This window comes from Dromaius novaehollandiae, chromosome 2, assembly GCF_036370855.1.
Source record: "Dromaius novaehollandiae isolate bDroNov1 chromosome 2, bDroNov1.hap1, whole genome shotgun sequence".
Lineage (NCBI taxonomy): Eukaryota > Metazoa > Chordata > Aves > Casuariiformes > Dromaiidae > Dromaius > Dromaius novaehollandiae.
Genome location: NC_088099.1, coordinates 1,048,467 through 1,075,135, shown reverse-complemented (window position 1 = coordinate 1,075,135; position 26,669 = coordinate 1,048,467). Strand labels below are relative to the sequence as shown.

Here is a 26,669-nt window from a genome sequence, read left to right as displayed (position 1 = left end):
AACCTTAACAGCACCTAGGCGAGATGCAGTCAATCCCATCGCGCTGAGATTTAGAGGCCGTTACAGCTCTGAAGTTACTGGTGAATTCTTCCCCCAGGGTCTCGAGCCATACTCCAAGCAAAGGAGGGCTAGCGTAACCCACAGCCTCCGAAGCAACGCCGGTACTTTTACAGTCGTCAGCATGTCATTAATTGACAGAAACACAATATCTGCGTTGGGGCAGACGCTAGCTCGCCGACCTCCCCCCGTGCACACGCTGCACAGGCATCGGCGCGCTGCTCCCACCGCATCCAGGGGCCACAAGCGATCACACACCAGCGAGACATCAAACCACACAAAACCACCGAGCTGCTACAGCTCTGAGCGGCTGATTTTTGAAGTCCACCTAAATGAATCAGACTAGGTTTTGTTTCTGGCACGTTAGGCAGCAAACTAGACAGCTACGACTGTCAACACCCCCAAGAACAGCAGGAACGGAGTAGCAGGGTGCTCCTCTTACTGCAGGCACTTTCCCAGTCGACTGCATGTTTTAAAGAAAAATTTAGTTTTACTATTTAAGAAAACGAGGACAGGTCTCCAAGTACAGCAGCTTGCACTCCCAAGTGAAGCTCCACCGTTTCCTCGCTGCACTAAGCTTTCAAATAAACAAATAATAATTAAAAACTGAAGTTAGAGATCACCGATAGACCCTTTTTATTTAAGCTTCCATATATGGTCTTAAATCAACGTGATTGCCAGAAAAACAGGAGATGCATCAAATCCCCAGGAAACAGATCTTGTTCAGCCCACCTGGACGATCAGATCTCGTTTCCAAGCTGAAGGAAAGAGCTACACGGGGGGCACCTTCTAGCTGCTGCCCTACGGCTGGACCCGAACACGGGCACGGCCCCGCTCGGGCACCACGCGAGCAAGCGAGCGGACGGACGGGCCGGCGGTCAACACGCCGTCCTTGTGCTCAGCAACGAGCTGGAGCACGGCGCAAAGACCAGCTGCTCACCAGGCTGAGGTCATTCCCAACAGCAAACCTCATCCCCCCAAAGCTGTTATCTGCTGTTGCACCTCAGGAAGTTAGCTACACTTTATGATTCATTTGCGGAGAGGAAGTTTCAAGGAAAGGTTTGCTTTACTGGTCAGGAAGCGTTCAGTATTTCCCTGGGGATTTCTTTCTTCCTTTTTTTAAAGTTTCTGCCTCTTTAGTTTTAGAGCACTAAAAAGACCTTCCACAACTTTTAGCCAAGTTATTAGAATCATGATAAGTGGATCAGCTTCTTGCTCCAGATACCAGAGGGTTTGGGAAGGGCTTTTTGTTTGTTTTTCTTGGTGCTTGAAAGAGAAGTGATGCTTTAGACTCCACAACATCACTTCGGCTGTGCTTTGCACTCATTCCAGAAGCGAGGAGAGAAGATCCTAAACCGCCCAAACCTGGCCTCAGGCTGAAGAAGACCACACCAGCACGGAGGGAGAAGACTGCTGTAGTGCAAGGCACCCTTCTTGAAGGAGGAGCAAGAACAGGCTCTAAAAGAGCACAAAAAAGCAAGAGGATGCTGAGGAAAGAAAGGGGGGGGGGAAGGAGTGTCCATATTAACTTTTATTTTTTGATAAAGCCCGAAACCTGACCTCAGACTCCTAAAGTTCAGGTTAGAGGAGTCTGGACATGCACATTCAAAAGATCAGTTCAACAAAAGTTACCTAACCTGCTCCAGCGCCCGAGAGGCTCCAGACAGCCAAGTTCTCCAAAGCTTCACGGCTTGCAGCTCTGATGTTTTACCTGTCCGATGGCACCGGCACCTTGACCGAACTGAACATCTGACGTATTCTAGAACGCAAGCCAGGAACGCACACGCTGCGAAGCCCAAAAGACCAGCAAGGCTCATGCTGTCTATCCCCCCCCTAGCTGGGCACTCTCGGTTTTGACTCCTGCTTCAAGAAGCGTTTCCATGTTTCATGGAACATGCTTGTTGGATAAAAGCAAAAAATACCCAAGAACATGGAGCCAGGACCCAGGACTCCTGACACCCAAGTGTCCTGTTCGCTCTCCTGCACAACCGAAGCTCCCAGCATTTGAGCCTTGCCCGGCCCCTTGCTACGGCGATAAGAACGCTCATCTCAGCCCCAAGAAGTAGGAGAAAAATGGAAGTAAAACTAAACATTGTCGTTGTATAGCACATACCCAAAACGGATCATAGTTGCAGAGGCAATTATGGCTACACCATAGAAACTAAGAATAAAGGCGAGTAAGCTAGAAGTTGTGCAGCATTTGGGAATCAAAAGAAACTTTATGTTCGAGGAAGGGCTCAGTGCCACAGACCTCTGGTGGGACATGGGGGGCACCTTCCAGCTCACTTGAGGGACACACAGGGCTCGGGGAAGTCTGACCCTGTGGCTGGCCCGTTTCTTCTTTCACCTCGTGCCTCCGCGGCCTGGAGCTCCCCGGGCTCTGCGGCCTCCTGGTTTCAGCCGGGCAGAACCAGTGAGTCACTCAGCTGGCCGAGAGCTTACCCAAAAGAGACGGGAACGCGAAAGACGGCCTTTAATCAGACCGACCCAATGGGCATCTTGAATGGACTGCGATTTTTATTTTTTAAAGATTAAGGAGTAGTCTAACAAGAGTCATGCAGCCAAAAAACAATAGCGATGATAAGGAGCAACCCACAGGCAACCTGCAGACAAAAAACAAGAACACACACACACACACAAAAACATGCCCTCACCCCCCGAAACACAGCACCCTCCGCATGCACCCTTTTTTGGTATTATGCTTCTGAAAAGCATAATGCAGAGCTTTAACGCAAAACTTATGTCTCCCGTACTTTGTAATAGCGAAAGGAAAACTTCAGGAGAAGAGATAAGCAGGGACACGAGGGCGACGAACATGATGTGCAAGCTGGCAGCTCGATGCATCGTGCTGGGAGGACAAAGGTAATGTGCTAACCAGGACGATCTCTTTTATGCAGAGATACAAAGTCTTTCGAGCTGGGTTTTTTCCTCAACACCAGCACTTGCCTGCTTAGCAATCATTTGCCTTCTGAATGAAGAGCATTTTTGCTGCAGTAGGTCAGCCCTGCTAACATGGACGAAGGGCCTGTTTAGACGAATCCATCGCGTGCACCTGAGCCGCACGCAGAGGCACGCGCGAAGCCTGGGGCACAAAAGCCACCGATAAATACCCGAGGCTGCAGTGCAAGCTGTTAGGAGGAGTCAGCACGCGCTTCACCACCCCCCGAGCACAGAAAGCCAGAAAACAAATACCGAATAAGAGAGGAACCACTCTGCTGCTCCATAAATCCACCGCGCACCACAACTTGTGTGCACCACACTGCTGTTTGCTCTCCTACTCCAGCCCCAGAGATAATAAAGCAGACTTGGAAGGGGTACAGAAACGGGCTACAAGGAGCACAAGAAGTACGTGGTAGCTTCGCTAGGAAGCAAGGCAAAACACACCACGGGTTTTCAGCCTTGAAAAGAAGCGAGTAAGAACGCACAGAGGGGTCCATCAAGTAATGAACAGCACAGAACGGCGATTATTTGCCATCTCTTCCCACGCAAGGGAACTACAGTTGCTGCTCCTTATCAAGAGCAGCCTTGAAACGAGATGTGCAAGCAGCACCTCGTCCTACGTAGCCGCTCTGTGCAATCTGCCTGCAATTCCCTGGAGCTGCGACAAGTTTCTGCGGGCTCAGAGAGCAATCAGACTAGCGATCCCCCTGCACAGCAAAGGGTTATCAGCTACGAAAGAAAAACTCCAGTTAATGGAAATCAGCAGTTTACGAGAAACCGGGGAGAGCTCACCAGGACGCAGCAGCACGTGGTCCCCGTGGGTGCCAGGCCAGGCCAGCACAGGCAGGACGCCCGGCTGGAGGCACCTTCTCTCTGACCTGTCGCAGTTGTTCCTCTGTTTGAAAGAGTCTCCCTGACTTCAAGCATCTTTTCTAGCATTTCTTCTCCCTCCAACACCAAGGAAAAGTTTGGGGTTGAACCTAAAGCATTAACAGGAAAGTTGAAAGAAAACTACTTTGAAAAAATCTGGTATCAGTAAATGGTAAGAGAAGCTGGTGGATACGTAGCTCTGCTTGTAGTTTGACTCCTCTACACGACCCAGCAATATCTTTTGGCTTAAGCCAAAGTTTATATTGCTTAAGGCAGTTAGCTCCAGTCTTCTTTAATTTGAAAATTAAAATAGTTTAACAATAAAATAACATAGGTCCTCCAATTCACTTACATACTCTTTTTTTAAATGTATAGGTTAAAAATTTAGTATGAAGAGGAAGATCAAAAGACCAACCTTGAGTAGCATCTTTATGCGCCAGATAAAATATCTGAGATCAGAGACAACCTCTATTTCACATTTCTGTATCAGAAGATTTGTCAATCTGTGTATATATTATTTCTCATTTTATAAACTGTGATATTTTTTCAAGCAAACAACAACGACTGGAAAAGTGAATGTTGTTACAGTTCTACAGTCAGCACACTCTAATGCATTGCTGCTTGCATGACCTATTCTGATACATTTACTGCGTTAACCTCTCCAAATCCGCAATCAGATGTGGTGCTGAATTAATTTGTTAGAAGATATTTGCAAAAATAACTCCTGCTAGAGCTCTGAGGAGATGCTATAGATACACACGTGCCAGCCTCGAAACCCCCCTACGCATCCAGTAAATTAACTTGACATTTCTTCAATTAAACCCAAAGTGAGATCGCCAAATAACACAGGCACACTGTAAAAATATAGAAAAAGAACAGATAGGTTTTAGTTCCATACAGATTTTAAGAGCCAGTTTTGCACTGTATAATTTTATGTTCAGTCCATGTTCAGCCATTTGATTACATCAGCACCTCAAAATGATATTAGGAGATGTAAAGCCTGCCAGAGAATTTCACTGGGGAAATGCAACAGGCACAGTCAGCACATTTGGCTGCCGAAAAAGGAGGCTACAGATAAATTACATACTAGAGAAAATAAACATACCCCAGACTCCGAGAGGAAGAAAAATAGTTTAGTTTTGCTCAGTCTTAGGTACTTTCAGGGTTTCTACAGGCAACTCGCAGACAAAGAGCAGAGAAAGGGTCTGTAAAGATCCCGAAGTGGATCTGCATGGATGCCAGCGGCTGTTTCGCATTTCCCCGCTCCACGGGATACAACGGGAGCGGGAGGAGGTTGGTCCTGGCAGACCGTGCCATCTGCGGAGCGGCGCTGGGAGCTCGCCGGTGGGCACCCAGGTCCTATCGGCACAGCGTGCAGAGCGCTGCCTTCACTGCCATCGCCGGTCGGCCGTGCCAAGAACACTTCTCGCAGACAATCTGCCTTCCTCCCACTCCCCAAATGCGGCTTCCTCACGAGAGAAAGCCGACGGAGACACAGGGTTTAGGGATGGTCCCGCTGACGACTCCAGACCAGCTGGCCAACTCCTACGAGCCCAGGCTTTAGGGACTGCAACTCCCAAACTTGACTGAACATGCAGACTTATCACACCCATCGAAACCACTCCCTTCCTACTTTTCGGGGGCCAAGGAGTGGGAGATGCCGAAATTACATTACATTCAGGAGTTCCCCATGTACAGAGAGCTTAGCGGTACACTTGAGCTCTGCTGAAAATCTGGACATACTGACCTTGGACCCTACCCAGAGGGTACAGATGTGTTATTCACCGTACAACACTGCATCTGCATTCAGCTCAGGCTGAAGTTGGGGGCAGGAGAAGTAAGGTCCCCCATCCTCTTCGCTAAGGATGACACCCTGAAGTGTCAGCGCTGTTTCAGAGCACAGCATTTCAGCATGGCTTATTTAGGATGCAGGAGAGAAACAAACAGAATTAGGAATTAATTAATCTATATTCCCTCCCCAAGGCAAGGAGGGACCAAAGTGGTACAAGACATGAAGACAGCAAAGGAGAAATGTAGTAAAAGACAACGAGCAGAAGGATACAGAGTTCTCATTACACAATAAAACATGATGATTAATTCCAGATATTCAATGTTAAAGCCCTTAAAAGGAGCCATACATAGATTTTATAGATTCATGTATATATACACACACACACACGTATATGTATGCATGTGTATACCCCCCATCTGAATACACACGAACATCACACTCGCAAGAACAGCCGGTCCCACCATGCTGCTGCTCAACACTGCCCTACCGATAGCAAAAAAAAGGCCAGTTTTGACTCCCGCAGTTCTCCGAGACAGCCGTACAAGCAAGGGAGAAAAGAAAAAGGCGGGTGAAATGAAGGAATTCCCTGTTCTAGCACCACTCAAAAAAAAAAAATCTTCATTAACAATAAAAATACTCAACATTCAAGTCAAAAAAGTGAAAGCCAAGATGACTCAAAGGTCAAACTCGAAGCTATATTATGCATAAGAATAGCACAGCAACTCTTATTGAGGAGACAAGATGTAGTTTGGAAGGAGTTAAGTCTTTTAAGAAGTATGTTGAACGTGCAGGGCACCGCTCTGTCCGTACTTACTTAACCTCCCTTCCGCAGCTCCGACCTGGTCGCTCCCTTCCTTGAGCTCCAAACGAATTCCTCTCACTTTTCAAGGGGGGGGGGGGGGGGTTCAAGTTGGGAGCATAAACCTCAGCGTGACTCTTTATTCCGCCTGACAGTCAGCTACCAAAATAATTTCTCTCTCCTCCCAGTGTCACTTCTGGGCCATCGACTTGAAAAGGAAATCTCATTTTATCACAGGAAGTCAAGCCCCAAGGGGAGATTTCAAGAGGTCTGCAGCATGTTTAAATAAGACACGGCATCAGCTGATACCAGCCAGAGCTTAGATTTCCAAGAGCGCTGTATGAAATTACAGGCTCCAATCAACCCCCAAACAGCCTTTTTAATAAAGGGACCTTTGAAGAAGGAAGAACAAACCACATCCAACACACTCAGACGTCGTATGAACAGGGTCTGGCAGGCAAGAAGCCCAGACAGAGGACGACAGCAGCGCAGGCCAGATGCGAGTCCGGCTTACAGGGATGCAAAGAACAGAAGCGGACAGGGCGAAGCGGCCGTAGCAGGTACCGGAGCAGACCCCATAGCACAAAAACAGCTCATGGTAATAAAAATAAAAATAATAAAAAAACCAAGTCAATGCTTTAGAACTAAAGACCTCTATTGAATGTGTAGGGAGATTTTATACTCAACCTAGCCGCCCATTTAAAGCTGTCAGATTCAGCTTTTCTTGTTCCGCGCAATTCACAGCCATCGACTGATCCATCCTTAGGTGCCCATCACCTGGCACCAAGTCCAGCAGACTCTGCCAAGGGAGGGGGCACGCACCGAACGCCGACAAGCATTCGCAACTGGGGACTAGACTAAGCCAGAGGACGCTGGTGAAGTTACGGTCTCCAGCAGTAACCAGCAGCAGATGCTGAGGGAGCTTCGAGAGTCATGTTGAGGGACAAGCAGGGAAGGCTGGGCCCACAGGGGAGCCTTAGCAATACCAGCACCAGCGGCGATTTGGCAAGTCAGACCCTGAGCTGAAGAAAGCTAAGCTTGAGGTTGCGAGAAGCTTCACTATGCTCCCAGCCTCGCCTCCAACCCAGCGTGAGCCCATAAAAATATATATCTGCTCATTGCGGGAGTCGTCGTCTCAGGAAAGCTGCCATAGAGAAACAGTACATCAACTCGTGATTCTGTGCAGTTCTGAAGAGCTGTTCTAGTTTTGATGACAAGGATAAAAAGACTAATGATGCAGCAGGACAGCACTTTTTTTTTGAACACCATTGGCATCTCTCAGATTAATGCCACAGCTCTGAAATAAATACAGCTTATTGGACACGTTTGGTTTTCAACACTCAGACAATGCCATATAGTACTTATCCACATTCACATGTTTAACCATTAATCCAAGTAAAACAACCATTATATTTAAGGAGAACTATAGGCCTGTAAATGCTAGTTTCAGGCAAATTGTAGGATCTTTCCTTAAAGGAGAATTCCCAATCTGAAAGTAGGTTGGCGCAAAAGCAAATAAGCTAGGGTTATATCAAACACTGCTAATACAGATATACAGCCCTATAAATCCGGTCAGTCATTCACCAGTTACACCAGTGCAAGCTACTAAGAGGGTCACCACGGGACAAATATGTAATCCCCAATGTGACACTTGATCCTATTGCCCTACATGATCTGTCCAAATCCCAATGGCAAAAAAAAAAAAAGAAAAAGAAAAAAAAAAGGAAAAAAAATGCATTTTACCCAAAAGACTAGTTGGGAAGAAAAATCCAGCCCTCAGGAACAAAAGATGAATATATCTAACGTTCATGCTATAGCTGAATAGGCTAAAATACAATCTAAGAAAAAAAAAAAAGTATGTATGCTTTAACCATAGATAAAAACATCCAAAAAAAGGCTAATGCTGAAGATTAAGTATCTCATAGCCTCAAGTGTAGATGCAGATTTGTTACATTAAAAGATAGCTTGAGCCACCCACGGCATCCTACACGGAGCTCCCGCCGTCGCCGGGTCCCAGCCGTGCCACCCCACGCACATCCATTGGGTGCCAAACACTGCAACACGCGATACCAAAAACATTCAATGCGAGATCGGAAAGCGAGCACGATTACTGGCTTTACAGACCCCCTGGCAGGGATCTCCCATCATTTTCCCAGTCGGACATGTCTTTGGGTGCTGGCGTAGGGGGAACCAGGTCACGCTCTGGCGTTCGGCACACCGCAGCAGCAAGGCAAGCGTGCAACAGAAAGCACTGGTTGCTGTGCTGGCCAAATATTTCCTCCAGAATAATAAAACCCTGTTTCCTTTTATATCCCAAGTTGCTTTTCAGAGGTCCGTCTCTGCCTTTTCAGAGATAGGAGAAAAAGCATCAGCATACATGAAGTTATAATCCGAGTAATATTTCTGAAGCTGTGAATGGGTAACTTTTACTGGACCCTTAAAATAAAACGTTAAGGCACTACTGCACATGCAAATAACTTTAAAATCCATGGCTCCTGCTGAGTAAGAAGCCCAAATCATCTAGCTCATAACATCCAGAGCCCTGTTCTGACCGCTTTCATTTTACAACCAAAAGAGAAATCATTCACTCCTGCCACGAGAGTCAGGAGGAAGGAAAAGTCCGTGACTCAGTTCTTTGTCTCGCTCTCTGCCTCCCACGTCTGCAGAGCCTAATGCAAAGCTTCTGCTGCAGCTGGCTTATGAAATTTGCCTTTGCTTTTCCAGAGTTTTAAGAATCCAGCTACATTTAATACCATTAATTAGGTATCTATGGGCAGCAGTAACACTGCTCGGAGATGCCTTAAGAGCTTCTATGCAAGTGAGCAGAGAAGCATCGCTACGAGCAGTGCTATACTTCACAAAACAGCAAGAGAGGAGCAGCCTTTGCAGAGGCAGAAGAACAGCCTAAGGAGACAGCGTTAGTCACCACCAAGAGCACCTCAGCCCAAGCCTTCACAAACAGCCTTTCGCAGAACTGCGGCCCTCTTCCTCCTCGTGTCTCTAAGGAGAAGGCAAGCTTGACCTGCTAAAAGCTGGAAGCTCAGAAAATACACGGCATGCTCCAGGAGGGATTACAGAAGCACTCTCACCAAAGCCTAACTTCCAGATTTCCACTAATATTCTGCCTTGCCTTTCCAACAGAAGGTACGTACTTTTTTTTGGAGGCCTCAATGCTTTGCACTGCCCTTACGCAGTCATACCACTGACAGAGCTTCTCCATCACGTTTTCTGCAACAACAGAAAGTCCGTCTGACATGTTCCTGGCATCTCCTTCCCCAACGGCTTCGTTCTCCCTCCTCTTTAATGGAGCCGACTCAGCTCCTAAAAATAGTTCCAGAAATCCCACCTGACCGTTGACCCATTTTACAGCACGGGCCACGCGTAGCTGTGTTGACATAACAGAGCGCGTTGCCGAAGCGCAACGCGGAAGAGGGCTGGAACCGCCAACAAGTTTTGTTATAGAAAAAAAGCCCTGGTATGGTACCACACTCGGTACCAAGCTCCTGGGAGGACGAGCTGCCAGAGCAGCTGCAGCAGAGCTACGGTTAGACACAGCACAAAAAGTGCAAGAAACGAGTGATAAATAGGGGGGGGCGGGGGGGGTTGCAAAACAAGCGTGCTCGGAAAGCAGCATCCCCAGCACCAGCAGATTTTCACCAGCAAGTACAAACTGATCTCTCGTATTCTAGCACTTCAGGAGTCTTAATTCGAGAGTATGTAAACATACTTTGAAATCCATCTGATAAAAGCTCTCCTAGTTTTGCTTTGTTTAAAGTAAGTGTCAACACCCTAAATTCGGCCGAAAAGCAGCTTTCCAGGATGATGTAGCCCTAATGCAATCCCACAAAAGGAACAGTGACTCACTCGCAGGCAGGAATGCGCTGGAAATGTATGACCTAACCCTACGCAGAAAGGAGCTGCTTCTCCAAAAAGATCTGGCTGTAATACGGGCAGTATCTTCCCAACAATTAAGTTTTGAGAAGGGAGAGATTTTGAACAAAGAAGTTACAGAATGACTCTTTTTTTTTTTTTTTTCTGGCTTATTCCAGTTCCAATTAGCCCTTCCCAAAATCCCACCAGCCTGACTGCAGGCGATTCACCCAGCCCCAGCGTCAGCTAAAACTGGGCATCTTGCTGCAGGATGACATCTGCGTGTGACTCACCCTCCGGGCCGGATCGGCTCTTCCCAGTAAGCGCAGGGCAGCACCAATCCGGCAAAAGAAAGAAGATGCCGCTTCACCATCAAATATGGATGGAGGCGTTAAAATTAAAACGTTGGTACTCGCTGGATAGGAAGCATCAGTTGCCTGACTAGCAAGACCAGCCTGCTTCACGCTCAGCCGGATTCCTGACGCTCTTGCCCAGAACCCTCCATCTAAGAAAGGCTGATTTTTAAGACCTTCTGTTCAGACAGCAGCAATACAGCTGGCTAAAGCAGCTGCCTATTTTAATAACATAAAACCCAGAATGACTATATATATATATTTAAGAGCCCAGAACCTGCATTGCCCTCCATATGCCTTGCGCTCACACTTGCAAACACACTGGGTAACAGGGGCAAAGTGTAGGTGGAGAATGGGAGTGAGTGACACGGGCTTAATCAGGATCCCAATTATGCTAATGGCTGTGATTAACTACATACTTCTCCTAGGAGCTTGGTGCAGCTCCACGGGTTGCTTGATAGCCAGGACGCAGCGAACTGCTCATCCCAATGTAATCTCCAGCTATGCCATGTGTGTCACGTCACCCCGTGAGCAGGCATATACCCAACACTCAACCTTATTTCCACCCACATATCGAATCTTCCACCATACCAGCGCGATCGTTTTGGGCAGGTCATAAGAACTCCGAGTCTGTTTGTCTCCACGGAAATCTCTTTACAAAGAAAGTTACTACTCCACGAGATTACAAATCTGAGCTTTTTAAAGGAAAGCTAATACAGGGTCTACTGCACGACAAAAATCTGCCTGGATTATGCCACTAAACTGTTTTGGGTTTTGTCATCCTCCCCTCCTCCCCCCTCGTTATGTCCAAATCAAATGGCCATGACTAGCTTTATTTCAGAGTTGATATCTTGCTACTCCTTGGGAGAACTACTAAATTGGCTACCGACTCTTTACCAGGAAGAAAACTCCTAAGAGGTCAGAGAAGGAGTAAAAGAGCAGCAAGAAATATCTTCTAATACTGAGGAGGTTGGGTGGGCAGGGAAGCAATCAAACCCTTCCCTCCCCATTTCCAGGCGGAGATGCAAGTTCAGCAACACAATAAATAACCCACCAGCCTCCCACTTCCCAGTGGCATTTCAAGGGAAGAATGTGCATTATGAGGTTTGAATATACAGTCATTCATCCTTTTCTTTTCCCCTAAATCTAGGTATTAGATTTACTCTCCCCATTAACACAGTGTTCCACAGGTTTCCTAGAACAACTGCAAACACTCTGCTATCAAATACACCAATGTTTGCAGAATACGGGCTTGCGTGACAACACATGCAATTTATAACTTCTTCAGAGGATGGCTAAGATTAATCCTGTTTGGAAACAGGTTTTTTTCTCCCCTTTGCCAATAACCCATAACTATTCTGATATGTTAAAAAGAAAAACGTGCTAGAGCTTAAACACTATTTAAACATCACGCTAATCTCTGTCCAAAGTTATTTAGGTTAGAATTCCAGAAGAGCCCAGTTTTAATACCAAGAAATTAATGAACTAATTCCTAACATTCAAATTTCAAAACCTGTATTAAAAAGTGTCCCCAAAAGCAACACAGGGTGCTAGTGTGAGCCAAAAATGTTTTATTCATATTGCTACCAAGTTAAAATCTGCATTATATCCACAGCAATTGATTTCACTGACCTTTTCTTCCCACCACGAAATTCTTTCACATGTGCAAAATACTCAGTCATGAAATTGGCTTCTGCGTTGTAGGAGGCCGGAGGAGTTCACCGCGAGGAAAACGGGGTTTGCCCGCTAGCCCAGCCTACCTGCAAGCACCATTCGCATGGGCTGTACTTTGTTCAGCCCAGCTTTTATGCCACCTACTCAAGACTAACCTGAAGCACCTTTACCCTTCTTCTGGGAGCCAAACTTTCTGTAACAGATGATGATGATGGCAGTGATGATGGCTCAGGCTTAACGCTTAAGATGCTCTGCCACTGCACTGTCTACTGTAATCACCGACCCTTGCTCTTCTCTGATGTACAGCCAAGTATAATTTACTTTGCCCTCAAGAGAAACAAAAAGAACAAACAAAAAACGCAACAGTTCAATACCACTGTTAAGTCATCGGAGAGCCATGTACGCGGATATTTGACTAAGCAAAAAAAAAAAAAAAAACCACACTATCAATCTACTTCAGGTGCGACAGGAGGTGCAAACACGAAGCCGCAGGAAATAATCTGCCATTCAAAGCAGTATTAGTCTCTTTACTTTTTCCTTCGAGACTCCAGACACAAATCCCACAAAACAGCTCTGCCATCTACAACCAGCCTGGCAACGATACAAGGAGCAACACCCTTGAACTGCAGTTATCAGAGGAGGAGACGCAAATTTTATCTTCCAGTCAACATCTCGACTAGCAAAATAGCTCGGGATTTTTTGGACTACAAGACGAAGGAGTTATACAATTTAAATGAAAGCGATGGTTACTTAAAAGCCAAGATAATGTAATTGGTTTGAACTCATTTTGGCAGATTTATACTGTCTGACCAGTGGTTTCCCTTAGTCATAAGTATGGCACACGTCAGAATTTGGAAATCTGTACCTCAGTGCTGTGTACGTAGCGACTACGTAGCGATAAATAGAGTTTAAGCACTGCCCAATTAGCTGAGGAGAGCGATAAAGAGTTTAGTGAACAGAGGGTAAGCTAAAAAGAATAAACTAGAGCAAGAGCAAGCCACAGGTTTTTCTTGCTAACAGTGATAGGTCCAAGTTAAACCTAGACCTGAACTCTGCTAGAATACAAATCCGATTTAATAGCTCAGATTCATTTATTTCTAGGGAAGAGAGGTAACCACTAAAATATCACGGGGGTTGGGACATCAACTGTAATTATAGCTCTGGTCACTAAAATTATGGCTGTGTCAGCCCTTTTACAAACACCAGGAGGAATATGCAATTCATTTGTTTAAACCGAGTATCCAGACTTCATAAAACAGGCTTAAGAATGGAAATCAAGTCACATTCCCACCCTCCACACGCCCTTATCAACTGCCCCTTTACAAACAACACATTGTTTCTACTTCCATTGTATTTCTGTTGATCAAGTTGTCTTGTGCCTCTGTCTTTTTTTTTTTTTTAATTTAATGCCACAATAAAAAGAACAATTTAAACAACACTTAAAACCTGACGTTAGCCAACAAGTGTCCCTGGAAGTTAGCTGAGTGAGCACTCTAAGACCAAGCAGTTTTGCAGCAGCATTGCCGTCTCTGAGTGACACTCACCAGCACACGCGTACACCAGTGTAAGCCCAAACTGGTCTCAGCAGCTTATACTGGAGGTTGTCCTGCGTTATTCTCCTCCTGGTCTCTCCTCCGCTCCCTCCGATGCTCACAACCAACGCTCACAAAGCGGAGGGCAAGGGCTATAATGATGCAGCTACCCACGACAACGTACTACTCATAACCTTCAAAGCTTCCCGCAGACAAATTAGGCAACCTGTTAAAGCAGATCAGATATCCTCCAAGGGTGAGGTCCCGCAGTTCCCAGCGCCGAGCCGCTCAGCGCGCCTGGGAACGAGGCCCTCGGATCACCGACCAGGACCACGTTAACCGACTGTTCCTTAAAAGCTAATAACTCTGTCGATCTGATAAAATCAGATATTAAAGCCTCAACGCGTATCCGCTGGCACAAGCGTACTGCCAACAGGCTTCTGTTTGTTCTTGGAGGGCGACAGCGACTTAATCCTCCCCTAATATCACTCGAGGACCGGGGGCGGGATGATCCCCAGGGCTGCACCAGCGGTAAGGCTGCGGTCTGGCGGGGCTCTGCGTGCCACGATCATCAAATCACCGACACGTCTGCGTATTATTCAGTATACCCCTCATATCATATAGGGGAGGAGGAAGAGCTCAAGCAATTTTGACCCAGCCAAGTTTGCTTGGCCAAGTAGTTACTTCTATCACGACTGACAGCACTCGTTGCGCTACTTAAACAATGTTGAATTATGACTTTTGCATAAAAAGGAAAAGTTAGGAAGTCACATTGCTACGTAACAGCCGACGGGAAAACCAAGCCCCGGCAAAGGGGAAGCTGCAGCCCGGTCCCAGTTTTTCACGCCGCAGAACGAAGCTGCATGAACGTCGCGCGCGCTGCACGACGAGCACGGGAGGAGGAGGAGGAGGAGGCACGGAGGAAGGTTTGCCATGCCACAAGCTTAAAGATTGAGAAAGTACTTAGATGTTTATTATATGGAGTCATTCATCTCCCAGATGAGCTGCTAAAATTGTAAGCTAAGAGTATTGATGCACAAAATACAGAAATGCAACTTTTGAAAAAGCACTGCCATCCCCCCCACCCCCCCAAAAAAGCTGAAATAAATGAGTTTATTCTTACAGATAGCAAGAACCTTAATACTCACACTGGGGTTTTTTTTTTGGGGGGGGGGGGGGGAATAAGCAGCCAGCGGAGTAAGAATTCTCAGAAAACCGGACAACTGAAGAAAAAAGGGCGCAGGCAGAGCCCCACGGGGCTCGGATTTGCTCCGTTTACCGGCCGCGAACTGCGCGCCCGCCGCGCAGCACCGCGGGCCGCGACCAACGCGCCGCCCCGGCCGGGCACCCGCAGCGGGGGCGGCTCCGGGCGGCGCAGCAGCGCCCGCGGCCCCCCGGGCCCCGCCGGCCGCGCGCAGCCTCGCCCGCCGCCGCCGCGGGAGGCTCCGGCCGCCGCCTCGGCTCGGCCCGGGCCCCGACGCCGCGAAGGGCCGAGGTCGGGCGCGGCCCCCGGGCGGACGCCGCCCTCCAGGCCGCCGCGGGACGCGCGGCCCCCGCCTCCCCCCGGAGCCGCCGCCGCCGCCCCGGCCCGGCCGCCGCCCCGCGGAGCTCGGCGCCCCCCTCCCCTCCCCTCCCCTCCCCTCCCCCGCCCGCCCGCCGCGCGGCCCCGGCGCCCCGCGAGGCCTTACCGGAGGCGGAGGGGCGCGGGGCTGCCGCCGGGACGCCGCCGCCGGGACGCAGCCGCCTGGCGAGTGTCACTCTGCCCTGCGGGCCCGGCCGGGGTGGGGGGGGGAGGAGCCAGCGGAGGGGCCGCTGGCCTCACGCCGAGCGCACTAACCTGCTGGCGCCGCGAGCGCTCGGCCAATCGCGCCGCGCCGCGCCCGCTCCCGGCCAATCCGCGCGAGCGCGGGCGGCGGGGGGCGGGGCGCGCGGCGGGCGGGACTGAGGCGGCGCGGCAGTGACAGGGCAGCGGGGCCATGGCGCTGGGCGGGGCGGGGCGGGGCGGCGGCCGGGGAGAGGGGCGGGGGGGGCGGGGGAGAGGGGGGCCGAGGGGGAGGCGGCGGGGGAGGGCGGGGAGATGGAGAGGGGAGTTGGGGCTGGTGGGGAAGGGCCAGAGTGGAGATGGCTGAGGGGAGGCAGTGAGGGGAAGAGGGGCTTGAGGGGAGATGGCGGGGGAGAGGGAGCTGGGGGAGATGGCCGGGGAGGGATGGCTGAGGGGAAATGGTGGGGGAGAGGGAGCTGGAGGAGATGGGCCGAGGAGGGATGCCTGAGGGGAGCTGGGGGCAGGAGGACAAGGGGAGATGGCTGAGGGGAAGTGGTGGGGGGAGAGGGAGCCGGGGGAGATGGCCAAGGAGGGATGGCTGAGGGGAAATGGTGGGGGGAGGAGGCTAAGGGGAGATGGCTGAGGGGAAGCAATAGGGGGAGAGGGGGCTGAGGGGAGATGGTGGGGGAGAGGGAGCTGGGGGAGATGGCGGAGGAGGGATGGCTGAGGGGAAATGGTGGGGGAGAGGGAGCTGGGGGAGATGGCAGAGGAGAGATGGCTGAGGGGAAGTGGTGGGGGAGAGGGAGCTGGGGGAGATGGCCAGGGAGGGATGGCTGAGGGGAAATGGTGGGGGGAGGAGGCTAAGGGGAGATGGCTGAGGGGAAGCAATAGGGGGAGAGGGGGCTGTGGGGAGAGGGGGCTGAGGGGAGATGGCTGAGAGGAAGCAGTGAGGGGAGATGGAGGTGAGGCTGGTGGGGAAGGGCCTGAAGGAATGTGGGGCTGAGGGGAGATGGGGCTGAGGGGAGATGGGGCTGAGGGGAGATGAGGCCCGAGCTGGACGGGGAGATGGCGGGCGCCGGCGGCAGGGCGCACTCGCAGCAGTGCCGCGACGTGGGTGCGCGCTGGGGTCGCAGAGAGCAGGTCCCGTCCCAGGCAGGGACGAGGGGGACGAGCGGCCCCGGCACCAGCGACAGCGGTTGTCGACGGAGATGGGGAAGTTTGCGTGTGGATGAGGGCTGGAAGGAGAAGGAGGAGACCCAGCGGCTTGGGGAGGGTGAGGGAGGATGAAGGACATTTGGTGGGAGAGAGGACGTGAGAGGGATGAAACATAAAGATGGTACAATGGCAAGTGACAAAAGAACATTTTTTACAGCAGACATAACCGGACTGCACATGGCTGAAATGCAGCAGAGTGCAAAAAAGAGGGGTTACATGACAGATGAGACCGTCCAGAATGGCTACAATGACAACAGCCACGTAGGGGGGGTGTTCGGCCTCCCGCTCCTGATTTAAACAATTGCAACCTATTGTGTGAGCTAATCCGGGAGAGGGGGAGGGAGATCATCCCCTATCTGTTCACGGCACCGGTCCTGCGTTTACCCCGGGGGCATCTGTGTCACTCGTCCGAACAGAGGGAGCTGCAGAGCTACTCAATCTCGTGAGAATACGTGACATATTGGCCTGCTAGATAAGGAAATCAAAGTGCGGTGACTAGATTAAAACAGAAATGGGTGTGTGTGTAGTGTCTGGTCACTCGATGGAGGAAACACCCTTTGCAGCAGTTTTTTGGAAAGGGGCACACCCCATCCACGCACAGCTAAGGCTGCAGCTCCTTGGGAACGTGGACACACTCCCAGGGCCACAGCCTTTCAGGAGAAGGTAGGGGGAAATCCCGTGTCCTGATGAAAGGCATATATATAACAACTGTTTGTACCATGTGCTATTTTTAAACTCCAAGATAAAATAGCATCCTAAAGGCTTTCTCTGGGATGGCTGGGCAACGGTTTGAATTTCAGGGCTGTACCAGCCTGTCCAGAGCTTCATATTGTCACAGGCTTAAAGACCCCTGTCTCCTCCTTAGTAAATCCACATCTGTTCTCCTCTAAAGCCTTTGTGCTAGGTGCTGTCAGAGACAGGATAGACCTCGGTTCTAGTGCAGACTAGTAATTCCTGTGTCTGTGGACTAGACATTGTAATACCACAAAAAGCTTTGGGTTATATCAGTGCCAGGCTGGGGAGCAGGTCTGACTACCAGACTGACCCTGCTTCTGGCTCCAAAAGGAACTTCAGGTTGTTTATCAAGCTCTAAATTTATTCCCCAAAAAGGAAAATGTGAGAGTCCAGAGCCAAGCTTTCAATACGCTGGTCACATGAAAGCCGGACTGCTGGTGTTTTAAGGAGTTATAAGTGTCCAGACCTCATTCCGTCAAGCAATAGCTTTGATAACCCATCCTAATCCCTGTCAGGCACACCCAGCTATCAGGAAACAGAACAGGTAGTAGCAGCTTAGCTTTTTTAATATAAGAGGTGTGTCCATTACAAACTATATGTTGCAGCAAGTTATTGTCCACCATAATCCAAACAACCACATTTCATTGCAGGAGGGAACGTCAACTGCACAAAACCTGAATTTTCGAATGAGAAGTGAAGGAGGCTATATGGCGTTCCAGGGGTGGACTCGTTGTTTTATCGTTCCACTGAAATGTAACATTGCTGTCCAAACAGCCCTTTCCCATCAGTTTTCTTCCCTACACATCACTAGCTGAGAACAGATTCTTCTGTCTTACCCTCTTTAGAGCTTCTCCACATAACATGCTCCTTGCTCCTGTCTTAAGCTATCATGGTTATGGCTATTTTATTATTCTACCTGAGTTTAGCATCACTTTAAACCTCCCTGTTCTTTAGTTTAAACTCTGAAGTCTGCTCTTGGCTTTATGGGAGAAACTTTAGGACAGACTCCATTTGTTGCCTTCTCGTATGCCTCCCCTATGCAAAAATTCGGAACCTTTCTGCCATTTATCTTTGTTTATCCCTCAAAAGAATATGACTGACTTCTCCACTTGTTCATAGCTTGCTCCGTGCTGCTTTTCCAGACTCCCCCAGTCCTTTCTCAGCTAGAATTGGCCTGAAAGAGAGGGAAGCGTGAACCAATCTCCTCAATCGTGTGTTATACAAAACCTGTAAGGTGCTACAAGTGCTTCTGCCCTTGTAATAGAGACAGGAATTTCTTTATTTTTATGGGGCAGGTGGAGGGAGAGAAGCTTAGCAGGCAATGGGTCTGCCCTTTAATCAAGCTGTCTGGCTTGGTTGAAAGGGAAAGTGGGACCAGCTTCTGGCTCATCTCCCTAAAAAGTCGCCCCTGGCCAGGCCCATGAGCCCAGCAGGGCCGGCAGAGCAGGCCAGAAGCTAGGCTGTTCTAAGCGCAGGCCTAACTCCTACCCTGTGAGTCACCTGGGAGTTAGAAAGTGAGAGCTCATCTCCAGCAAATGCTCATTCACCTCCACTTTGATGAGAGTCAGTGCAAATTAAGGACGCTTGGTAGCATGGCCAGATTTGGCTCTGTTGATTCCAGGGCATTGACAGCAAAAGACTTGGAGAGAAACAGTAATAAATTGTGAAGTTTATGCCAATTTATAAAGGGTTTCTCGTTTGTCATCGTCTCCTCGAAGCCCACAGCATGGTAGATGAGTGGGCAAGGTGAATGCTCAGCCTGGGAAGAGCTTGGGAGGCTGCTGGGGACTAGTCCTGCCTCCACCGTGGTGCTGCTTTAAGAGCTGCTCATTGCTAACGAGGTCGCTGTCACTCCAGTGATCTCTCACTCATTTCAAACACGCAGCAGAGCCTTTGAGAGGGGTCATTTCCAAAAACTGAGTGCCCTGCAGTTTGGCAGTTAGTTAGGAATGACTCTGAACTCCCTATAAAGAAAACATTTTGGACCAGCTATATACAGTGTTTGAGTGCCTATGGGGGCAAAGAACTGCCTCAGCACTTTTAGCAGCACCCAACAGACTCTCATTCATTTACTGGAAATTTATGTTTCTGCATGCTTTTGGAAGTCAGTGCTGTGCTGGCGATAACAAAAGCATCGCGGGTCGCTGACAGATACTCGCGAGCCGGACGGGGCTGTTGTGCTCATCGGGGCTGACTCCAGCGCAATGGAAGGCAAGGAATTTTGGCCAGGGCTCCCCGCCGTCGCGGAGACCCGTCAAGCCTCTCCGGCTGGTCATGGGATGTGCCTCGCAGCTGGTGCACCCCGTGATGTCCCGCTCGGGGACTCGCCAGGCAGCCGTTCCCGGCGCGTGGGGAGCTTTGGCTGCTACCCTGCATCGTAGGCCCTGCTCTAAGTAACCCAGCTTGTGCGATGCTTCCTGGCTTCTCCCACATGGGGCACCAGATTTCCCACGCTGGAAGAGGAGAGCCTGGAAAAGCCAGAGCACGGAGCTTGCCACAACGTAGTCGCAGGTATTTGCACTGTTCTTGAACTAAGCAGAGCCTTGTCCTGGAAAGCACGGGGCTGCCTGGCCTTCTGGAGGCTTAATCCTGCTTCTCTGAACCGGAGAGAGCTTTTAGCACCAGGCTGGGAGAGTTGCTCTGTTCTGCAGTCTAGGCCCTCATAAACCAGGCCTGATTATTCTGAGGCTGCAAAATTGAATCTATGCTATAACGACGGAATAAAAATGTCCTTCGGAGTTTGTGTGTAGCCTTGAATTACCTTTTATAAGTAGGTTAACAGCTGGAGGGCCCATGTTTGATTAAATAAGGAAAAAGACATACAGTATATGCCCTGTATGATACACTCTATCCTAAGCAATTCTTCCCCTCTTTTGGTTTATATCTGCAGATTAAAGGATTTGCCTTTTCAATAAAATTATTCACTTCAGACTAGCAAGTGGGGCAGAAAGGGGATTTTGATCCTGTTCTCAGCCCTGCGCAGCTACCCCTGGTGAAGCCACACGCGTTTTCTGCTTCGCTGTGTGAAACACGGAGCTCACGAGTGACTGATGATCACTTTGAGTGTGACTTGCTATTTCTGTCCTGCTGCTAGTGCACAGGACACGCTGGGGACGAGCGAGGGCGAGAGGTCTCCGGGCCCCAAGGAGCTTCCAGCCTGAACTAGACAGAGCATGTAATCGAGACTGACAAAAACCGCGTGATGAGGCCGAAGAAGAAATGTTTTTGGGGAAAATGATCTGCAAAGCTCCGTTAGGCCCTGCCGGTCTGCAGGGAGCTCCACGCACGCCAGACCCCTTGCCCACACGGGGAGTGTCTCGGGGTCGAGCCCTCAGGTGGGTTTTACTGTTCTCTTAGTTTCTCATCTGAGCAGGTGCAGGATGAGGCACGAAGAACATCAGAGGGGAAAGGTTTGATCGCTGATCTAGAGGCTGTAAGGAGATTTGAGGACAGGGAGACAAAGAACGTGGGTATCTGGAAGACACATCCATCTTCTATGGGAGACGTGTCCTTGCTTGAGCAGAAGGAGGAACCATGAAAGGCAACCAAACCTCGCATCTTCTTAGTGGAGCATCTTGTCTCTGCTGGTGGCTGTTGCACAGAAACAGGAGCGGTCAATCCGGCAGACCCAAACAGGGGGTGATCTCCTCCGATTGAAGCTCATCCAGCTCCCTGATTGCTGGATCATTTAAAGTCCTGGGACAGGAGCTTTATTACCCTTTCCATACCATTCGTGATGACTATTCTGGGCATTCCTGGGACCCAGCGGTCCACTCCCTTTCTCAGACCTAATAAGCCAGTGGCAACACTTTCTTGTGGCAACGAGTTACACAATGTAATAGCACATGTGCAAATTAATGGCTTGGAAATGTGCTACTTTCTAATTCCTTTGTTTTTGTGTTACAGCAAAGAAGAAATGGAAAGTTCCTGCTCCCCTGTCTCTAGGCCGTTCAGTGTTTCCTCCACTTTCATCACGTCCCCTCCACATGAGGCCAAGCTCTCCAGTCTTTCTTCATTTTCTCTTCTCTCTTCCGTGGCTGCCCCCCTGCTTCTCGTTAACTCGCTTTGATCCTCCAGCACCCTTTTTGTGGTGGGATGGGAGAGTATCGTGGGCATCGTCTTTGGCAAGACTATCTCATTTATATCCATCTCCTACATCACTCGTCTGTGTCCCAATACTTGCAGTACTTCATCTTATTCCTTTTAAATCTCTAACGAGTTATTGTTCCTTGTACTCATAGACCAGGCAGAAGTCAGGACTGGACTGTGCACAGCAATGCCCAAGTTCTCTTGCTGAAACACGCAGTCACTTCAGACTGTGAAATTCCCCGTGGTTCGTAGAAATGCCTGCGAGCACTTCGGCTGCCTGAAGGCTTCCCAAGGCATTTTCTGTCATTTATTTCCAGCTGGGGCAGCTAACCCGCTGGCACAAACCCCGTGAAGGACATGTGGGATGGAAAGACCTCCTGCATCGTGCTCCTCTGCGGCTGTGCAGCCACTGCTGGTCCCGTTTTGCACACTCATCCGTTCAGACATGCAAATAAAGGGTGTGTGGCTTTCATTTGCGCGCTCTGGTTTTAAATATGAGCCACGCATGAAAATTGCATGAAAAACACCTCTTTAGGCTAGAAGCGAGCCCTCTGTGTGGATGAAAGGCGGCGTCACATTAGCAGCAGAGACAGAGCTCAGCCCTTCCCCGTCAAAGCTTCGGTCCCGTGCAGCTGGAGCTGATGGAGCAGCAGTGCGGTTCCCGTGTCGGGCCTGGATCACCCGGACACGGCGCAGCAGACGGCAGAGACACTTCTCTGAGCCTCTCGAGAAGCCTCCGGACAAGCGGGGACCATCCGCTCCCCCCGGGAGCCCTTCGGCGCAGAGCCGCGGCGCAGGACCCAAGCGGCTGCCCAGCACCCGAATGGGCAGGACCCTCGTTTGCCTTGCAGCTCATTAAGCTGCTCGTCCCCTGCGAAGCAGAGCGCAGGGCCGTGCAGGTTGGACCTTCCAAAAGGGTCAGATGTGTTGCCTCAGCTGGATGAATTTTTCAGGCCTGCAGCGTGGAAAGGTTTTCTGAAAATCCCCAAACCTGGCTGCTCCCAAAACCTGGCTGCCAAAACAGGATAGAGTCCATGAACCCGAGAAAATCAGGCAGCCCCCGGGGCAGGGCTCGGAGAGGTATCGCTGAGGGATTAGCTCACATCCAAAATCACAGCAGGGAAAAAGGAAAGTGCTGGCTGGGGTGAAGGCGTAACCGCTCGAAACTAGCCCAAACGAGGAAAGAGCAGCACCGTGCCGCAATGACGCAGCTGCAGCAGGGAGAGAGACTTAAATTATATATAAAACAGAGGGAGGATGACATTAGAAATAAGGGTTGCTTGAAAATGCTGAGGGATGAAACTCAATCTGCCAAATAAAAATTTAATCACAATGTTGTTAAACCTGAGCTTTCTGGAAAAGAAGAAGTAAACAGTTTCCTGAAGACCGTTGCCTCCCTTGGGACTCCACAACAGACCTGGAGATCGGATTGTGAACCTTCATTACTGCCATCGGAAAACCAGAGCAAGAGAAGAAGAAAAGAGATCCACAGAAAACCCAAAGCCTGTGCTCAAAGGCTGCAAACAGCAATATTTTTCCAAATATCTTTCTGTTCTCACTTGAGAAAGAAATGAGAGCTGGGGGAAATTACGGCAGCTCTCATTGCTATGGGTGAGGATTCCCATTTAAATTCTTACTCATCTGCCAGAAATGAGAGACTTAAAGCGGGGGGGGGGGGGGGGGGAGGGAAATGCACTCGTTTGCTTGGAATAGAAATCCAAATCAGTCATACAAAGCATGGAAAATGATGATAATCTAATGAAAAAAAACCTTGGCAGACAGCGAAATTGAGAAAAGGAGGGAGAGGAGAGAGAAAACAGAAGACTCGAGAAAAGCCAGACAATTACAGACGTTAAATTCGGCGAGAAGGCTGCGAGTGAGCGTTTCATGGGGCCACCGAGTAAAACACGTTTGGGGGAGCAGGCAGGTATTTGGGGCTGTGAATTGAACATGATTGGAAATACGGGAAGCCTTCACCAGACCAGGATCCAAGGAACCCAATAGCCCAACTCACACTATTCTCCAGTTTTCAAAGATTTAAATGAATCACGACCAAGAGCACTTAACCGCGTAGTGGTATCTTTATTAAAGATTGCCTTTCACGGAAGGAAAACAAACTGTGAAGGAATCAAAGCCCCCTCATCCAAGCTGCTCCCAATTATTTTATTTCTAGATTTGTTGCAGCTGAGGAAATTACGGGCATGAAATGCTAACAAATAAGTGATAAAGGCGGCTATAAATAGAAGTCTCAATGCCAGCTTCAGTCAATAAACAGCGAATCGTGCAGATAGAGCGAGCTTGGGAAAAACGAAGCCGAGAAGAGGAGCTGAAGCGATTACGGGAGCGTCACGAAAACAGGAGCTCAGAAAGCTCCTCCGCACTTAACTAATGTCGGAGGGAAGCCGAGCATGTCGGTGACGCCAGCAAACAAACCTTTAGGAGCACAACGATGTCACGTGAAAATGAAGACGATGTTGGCTTGAAAGCTTGAAATGACTCAAGAACGATTTCACAAATCAGAGAATTTCCAGAAGGTCACGACACGCCATGACGAAGAAGGCACCGCTGTTGCTGCTTCATCCCAAAGCCCCAGGTCTCGCACAGCCCCGTCCCGGAGCTGCCAAAGAAGATGTGCAAGCAGCAGCTGGCTGAGGGAACGGGGAACTGGGCCATCCTGAAGGTTTAGAGAAGGGAGTAGCAGAAGAAAGTGTAGAGGCAACAGCAAGCTGGAAAAGCCCTGGGGTGGGACGGTGTCCGGATGGACCTCACAAGGTATCTGAGGCGTTACTGGCCCAGCCCGAGGGGCGACCTCCAGGCCATCCTCCCATGGGGGACTCCCACGCTCCAGGGCAGAAGCTACTGTTGTTGTTCTTACTGGCCTGTATCATTACTAAGTCACTGTCTAAAGATTTTAGGAGAAATACTAGCTGGTGAACTGCAGTCCATGCTTGTGGTTTGTATAAACCCCAAGTGAAGCTGGATGAAGTAAGGAGAACGAGCAGATCCGGCTTGGGAACCGTCATAATTCCTGCTTCAGCCAGCAGAGAACCTCTTATTTTTAGCACTATGCATCTCTCACTGTCGCGAGAGCTTTGTAAGGGGAACTTTATGGTTAAAGTCGTGTCCCATGCGGCCATCCCGTCCGTGTTTTGTTCATGGACAACCTCTATCAGTGTCAGCCACAAAGCCGGTCTAAAAGTCAATGGATTAATTCTCCGTCTGAGACTAGGCTCTGATGCCTGCTGTCTCCTTCACTCGGCCGTGGGATCTTTGGAAGAGGGAATAAGGACTCATCAGTTTGTCCTAACTGTCAGGAACGCAGGACACAGCTTTACACGGTGACAGAACAGTGCTGGTTGTAGCTGGCCCAAATATTTCCCTAAAATCAGTACTCAAATAAATCCATTGCTTTGGGAAAGCATCTGCTTTTGAATTAAACGATTCCAGACCTGAGTATTAGCAGTATTTTTGCTAAACGTGAGCTGTCATTCCTGCTGGAGTGTGATTAGATGTTAGTCTGCAGCAAATTCCTCGGGAAACCTGAGAAATGAAATGTCAAACCCTTGAGCAGAGCCGTACGACTTAAATGTCAAACTGCTGCTTCAGCAAATCGGAGCAGATTGGGAGCACGGGGGAATGTGCAGTTTCTTGGTTGGCAAGACGAGCCACAGTCATAATTAATATTTTGCCAAGCCTGTATCTGGTTGCGAAATCTTCCCACATTCATCCCAAATAAACACGAGTGAGACTGCCGTGTTATTAGACCGGAGTGAGAATGCCTCCAAAAACGCATTCGCGTATTTTAGCACAGATGAGTCTTTTCTGTCTGGAACAGAACCAGCTGCACATTGGTTTTTCTCACCAGTTTTAAACCTTAATCATGAAATGCAATATTTAAGCATTTGGGAGCGCAAAGGAATAGTTAAAGCTGGCCAGCGGATGGCTTAGGAAAGGGGCCTGACTTTTAGCTAGGTCTAAACCATTTGAAGCTCCTAAACTAAGAGACAGCATAAAATTGCTGTCTTGTACATATGCACATGTGTAACGATGCTGTTGCTGCCTTGCAAGGCGCTGCTGAAGCCGAGCCGATGCCGCTGCTCGCCGACACCGGCAGCGACAGCCCCGCGGGGCAGGGAGGGGGATTTCAGGACGGTGCCAAAACTCACACTTCCAGAAAGGCCGGGACTTTTACGCTTGCATTTATTGCCCCGCGTGCTACACCATGAGCACCCAAAGCTGCAGCAAGCAAAGGCTCAGGGTGCCGAAAGCAGCCCCGGACCCAGCTTGTCCAGCCGGGCACGTAAAAATCAGTGGGGACCGTGAGCGCCCTCGGGGGACTGCGAGAAATCGCGGCAAAGACCAGCTCTGTTTGGAGACAACGGCGTTATTTAGGAGTGGGCGGGCGGCTGCATACTTCTGTCGGCAGCAGCATCGTTCCGGGGAAAGAAAAGTCTCTTTTAGCTCCCTGCGGTGAGGGAGGAGAGCGAGCGCCTCGCTGACCGTCCGGGGATCTCCTGATGGCTTCTGGGGAAAACAGGCCTTTGGACCCGGCTTTGCTGACGGATGACAAAGCCCAGAAGGTCACACTTGGTCTTAGCCATGTGCCTGACTTGCTGAAGACGATGACCGTGCTGGTGAGGACGGCCCCCACGTCGGTGCCGAGCCAGAAGCAGAGCGTAGGTGCTTAGCTGCAAAGATGGAGACCAAAGCTAATTTAAGGCCTGTCTTAGCAGCGTTTTTCGGATTTCTCAGGTGCTTTCTCGGTGCTCTGCGCTAGCAGCCGATTTCTGCGACGGTTCCCTCTGCGGCGGCTCAGCCCCGGGTCACAGGGGCTCCCAGGCCGCGGCCGAAGCCTAGTTGCTCTTGTGGCAAAACCCAACTATCGCAAAGGCCCCCGCTCCCGGCGGTTTGCACCGTGCTGGGCCGCCGGTCCCAGAGGATGGGTGACAGCGGATTAACACGACTGCCAGCTCTGACTGCA

General features: G+C 49.8%; 1 protein-coding gene across 10 annotated transcripts in view; it reads right to left on the bottom strand.

Annotated features, from left to right (window-relative positions):
• MAP4 (microtubule associated protein 4) overlaps positions 1-15,770 on the bottom strand; it is a 143,092-nt gene extending 127,322 nt beyond the window's left edge. For 6 of the 10 annotated variants that reach the window (XM_064505567.1, XM_064505569.1, XM_064505570.1 and 3 more), the window contains exon 1: positions 15,576-15,769. The gene's annotated coding sequence lies outside the window, so the exon portion shown is untranslated. Of the gene's footprint in view, positions 1-15,575 lie in introns of all 10 variants that reach the window. The other 4 variants (XM_064505561.1, XM_064505563.1, XM_064505564.1 and 1 more) reach the window with 2 other exon arrangements.
• Between the last annotated feature and the right edge of the window lie 10,899 nt (positions 15,771-26,669).